This window comes from Rana temporaria, chromosome 8 (genome assembly GCF_905171775.1).
Source record: "Rana temporaria chromosome 8, aRanTem1.1, whole genome shotgun sequence".
In the NCBI taxonomy this organism is placed as follows: domain Eukaryota; kingdom Metazoa; phylum Chordata; class Amphibia; order Anura; family Ranidae; genus Rana; species Rana temporaria.
Window position 1 is genome coordinate 1,633,892 of NC_053496.1, and position 4,916 is coordinate 1,638,807.

Here is a 4,916-nt window from a genome sequence, read left to right on the forward strand (position 1 = left end):
CCTCAACCAAAGCCCCACCCAAGCCTCAACCAAAGCCCCACCCAAGCCTCAACCAAAGCCCCACCGAAGCCTCAACCAAAACCCCACCGAAGCCCCCACCAAAGCCCCACCGAAGCCTCAACCAAAGCCCCACCGAAGCCTCAACCAAAGCCCCACCGAAGCCTCAACCAAAGCCCCACCGAAGCCTCAACCAAAGCCCCACCGAAGCCTCAACCAAAGCCCCACCGAAGCCTCAACCAAAGCCCCACCGAAGCCTCAACCAAAGCCCCACCGAAGCCTCACCGAAGCCTCAACCAAAGCCCCACCGAAGCCTCAACCAAAGCCCCACCGAAGCCTCAACCAAAGCCCCACCCAAGCCTCAACCAAAGCCCCACCCAAGCCTCAACCAAAGCCCCACCCAAGCCTCAACCAAAGCCCCACCCAAGCCTCAACCAAAGCCCCACCCAAGCCTCAACCAAAGCCCCACCCAAGCCTCAACCAAAGCCCCACCGAAGCCTCAACCAAAGCCCCACCGAAGCCTCAACCAAAGCCCCACCGAAGCCTCAACCGAAGCCCCACCGAAGCCTCAACCGAAGCCTCAACCAAAGCCCCACTGAAGCCTCAACCAAAGCCCCACCCAAGCCTCAACCAAAGCCCCACCGAAGCCTCAACCAAAGCCCCACCGAAGCCCCCACCGAAGCCTCAACCGAAGCCCCACCGAAGCCTCAACCAAAGCCCCACCGAAGCCTCAACCAAAGCCCCACCGAAGCCCCCACCGAAGCCTCAACCGAAGCCCCACCGAAGCCCCCACCGAAGCCTCAACCGAAGCCCCACCGAAGTCTCAACCAAAGCCCCACCGAAGCCTCAACCAAAGCCCCACCGAAGCCTCAACCAAAGCCCCACCGAAGCCTCAACCAAAGCCCCACCGAAGCCTCAACCAAAGCCCCACCGAACCCTCAACCAAAGCCCCACCGAAGCCTCAACCAAAGCCCCACCGAAGCCTCAACCAAAGCCCCACCGAAGCCTCAACCAAAGCCCCACCGAAGCCTCAACCAAAGCCCCACCGAAGCCTCAACCAATGCCCCACCGAAGCCTCAACCAAAGCCTCAACCAAAGCCCCACCGAAGCCTCAACCAAAGCCCCAGCGAAGCCTCAACCAAAGCCCCACCGAAGCCTCAACCAAAGCCTCATTAAAGCATCAACCAAAGCCCAACCGAAGCCTCAACCAAAGCCTCATTAAAGCGAGGTGTAAACAGGACTGTAAGGTGACCATTTTATGTAGTGACGGGAGCTTTGACTGGCGTTGAGAGAGCTTTAACAAAGCCTGTCCGAAGCCTTGTTTTGAAGTAAAGTGTAAACTAACCCTAAGAGTCAGATTACCTCATTACCAGTGTAAGAAAAAACATAAAAATCCAGGATTTATAAATCACAGTTTGTGTTTTTTTTTAGCAAAAACATGTAGCAGAAACATTTATAAAGAAATTCCATTTTATTTTTACTTTTTTTTATAGCAGAAAGTAAAAATCTATATAAATTTTTTTCAACATTTTTCGATCATATCACAAAAAGTTAAAATCCCTGAGGTGATCAAATACCATCAAAAGAAAGCTCTATTTTTAGGAAGAAAATGATAAAAATGTAATTTGGGTCCAGTGTTAAAGCAGCGCAGTGCTGAATAGCAAAACATGGCAGAATATGAAAGATGAAGTTACGCCGAGTAAATAGATACCTAACATGTCACACTTTAAAATTGCGCCCGCTTGTGGAATGGCGCCAAACTTCGCTACTCAAAAATCCCCATAGGCGACGTTTTACATTTTTCTTTTTACAGGTTCCGTGTTTTGAGTTACAGAGGAGGATGTATGGAAATACTCACGTATGGCTCCTGAGGAAGCGGACATCAAGAGACCGCGAAACATAGTCACATAGTACACTAACCCGCTACTAGCAAGGGGGACCTAATAAAGGGGGTCCAACCCGCTACTAGCAAGGGGGACCTAATAAAGGGGGTCCAACCCGCTACTAGCAAGGGGGACCTAATAAAGGGGGTCCAACCCACTACTAGCAAGGGGGACCTAATAAAGGGGATCCAACCCACTACTAGCAAGGAGGACCTAATAAAGGGGGTCCAACCCGCTACTAGCAAGGGGGACCTAATAAAGGGGGTCCAACCCGCTACTAGCAAGGGGGACCTAATAAAGGGGGTCCAACCCGCTACTAGCAAGGGGGACCTAATAAAGGGGGTCCAACCCGCTACTAGCAAGGGGGACCTAATAAAGGGGGTCCAACCCACTACTAGCAAGGGGGGCCTAATAAAGGGGGTCCAACCCGCTACTAGCAAGGGGGACCTAATAAAGGGGGTCCAACCCACTACTAGCAAGGGGGACCTAATAAAGGGGGTCCAACCCGCTACTAGCAAGGGGGACCTAATAAAGGGGGTCCAACTCACTACTAGCAAGGAGGACCTAATAAAGGGGATCCAACCCACTACTAGCAAGGAGGACCTAATAAAGGGGGTCCAACCCACTACTAGCAAGGGGGGCCTAATAAAGGGGGTCCAACCCGCTACTAGCAAGGGGGACCTAATAAAGGGGGACCAACCCACTACTAGCAAGGGGGACCTAATAAAGGGGGTCCAACCCACTACTAGCAAGGGGGACCTAATAAAGGGGGTCCAACCCGCTACTAGCAAGGGGGGCCTAATAAAGGGGGTCCAACCCGATACTGGCAAGGGGGACCTAATAAAGGGGGTCCAACCCGCTACTAGCAAGGGGGACCTAATAAAGGGGGACCAACCCACTACTAGCAAGGAGGACCTAATAAAGGGGGTCCAACCCACTACTAGCAAGGGGGACCTAATAAAGGGGGTCCAACCCGCTACTAGCAAGGGGGGCCTAATAAAGGGGGTCCAACCCGATACTGGCAAGGGGGACCTAATAAAGGGGGTCCAACCCGCTACTAGCAAGGGGGACCTAATAAAGGGGGTCCAACCCAATACTAGCAAGGAGGACCTAATAAAGGGGGTCTAACCCGCTACTAGCAAGGGGGGCCTAATAAAGGGGGTCCAACCCGCTACTAGCAAGGGGGACCTAATAAAGGAGGTCCCAACCCACTACTAGCAAGGGGGCCTAATAAAGGGGGTCCAACCCGCTACTAGCAAGGGGGACCTAATAAAGGGGGACCAACCCACTACTAGCAAGGAGGACCTAATAAAGGGGGTCCAACCCACTACTAGCAAGGGGGACCTAATAAAGGGGGTCCAACCCGCTACTAGCAAGGGGGGCCTAATAAAGGGGGTCCAACCCGATACTGGCAAGGGGGACCTAATAAAGGGGGTCCAACCCGCTACTAGCAAGGGGGACCTAATAAAGGGGGTCCAACCCAATACTAGCAAGGAGGACCTAATAAAGGGGGTCTAACCCGCTACTAGCAAGGGGGGCCTAATAAAGGGGGTCCAACCCGCTACTAGCAAGGGGGACCTAATAAAGGGGGTCCCAACCCACTACTAGCAAGGGGGGCCTAATAAAGGGGGTCCAACCCGCTACTAGCAAGGGGGACCTAATAAAGGGGGACCAACCCACTACTAGCAAGGAGGACCTAATAAAGGGGGTCCAACCCACTACTAGCAAGGGGGACCTAATAAAGGGGGTCCAACCCGCTACTAGCAAGGGGGGCCTAATAAAGGGGGTCCAACCCGATACTGGCAAGGGGGACCTAATAAAGGGGGTCCAACCCGCTACTAGCAAGGGGGACCTAATAAAGGGGGTCCAACCCACTACTAGCAAGGGGGGCCTAATAAAGGGGGTCCAACCCGCTACTAGCAAGGGGGACCTAATAAAGGGGGTCCAACTCACTACTAGCAAGGAGGACCTAATAAAGGGGGTCCAACCCACTACTAGCAAGGGGGACCTAATAAAGGGGATCCAACCCACTACTAGCAAGGAGGACCTAATAAAGGGGGTCCAACCCGCTACTAGCAAGGGGGACCTAATAAAGGGGGTCCAACCCGCTACTAGCAAGGGGGACCTAATAAAGGGGGTCCAACCCGCTACTAGCAAGGGGGACCTAATAAAGGGGGTCCAACCCGCTACTAGCAAGGGGGACCTAATAAAGGGGGTCCAACCCACTACTAGCAAGGGGGGCCTAATAAAGGGGGTCCAACCCGCTACTAGCAAGGGGGACCTAATAAAGGGGGTCCAACCTGCTACTAGCAAGGAGGACCTAATAAAGGGGGTCCAACCCGCTACTAGCAAGGGGGACCTAATAAAGGGGGTCCAACTCACTACTAGCAAGGAGGACCTAATAAAGGGGATCCAACCCACTACTAGCAAGGAGGACCTAATAAAGGGGGTCCAACCCACTACTAGCAAGGGGGGCCTAATAAAGGGGGTCCAACCCGCTACTAGCAAGGGGGACCTAATAAAGGGGGACCAACCCACTACTAGCAAGGGGGACCTAATAAAGGGGGTCCAACCCACTACTAGCAAGGGGGACCTAATAAAGGGGGTCCAACCCGCTACTAGCAAGGGGGGCCTAATAAAGGGGGTCCAACCCGATACTGGCAAGGGGGACCTAATAAAGGGGGTCCAACCCGCTACTAGCAAGGGGGACCTAATAAAGGGGGACCAACCCACTACTAGCAAGGAGGACCTAATAAAGGGGGTCCAACCCACTACTAGCAAGGGGGACCTAATAAAGGGGGTCCAACCCGCTACTAGCAAGGGGGGCCTAATAAAGGGGGTCCAACCCGATACTAGCAAGGGGGACCTAATAAAGGGGGTCCAACCCGCTACTAGCAAGGGGGACCTAATAAAGGGGGTCCAACCCAATACTAGCAAGGAGGACCTAATAAAGGGGGTCTAACCCGCTACTAGCAAGGGGGGCCTAATAAAGGGGGTCCAACCCGCTACTAGCAAGGGGGACCTAATAAAGGAGGT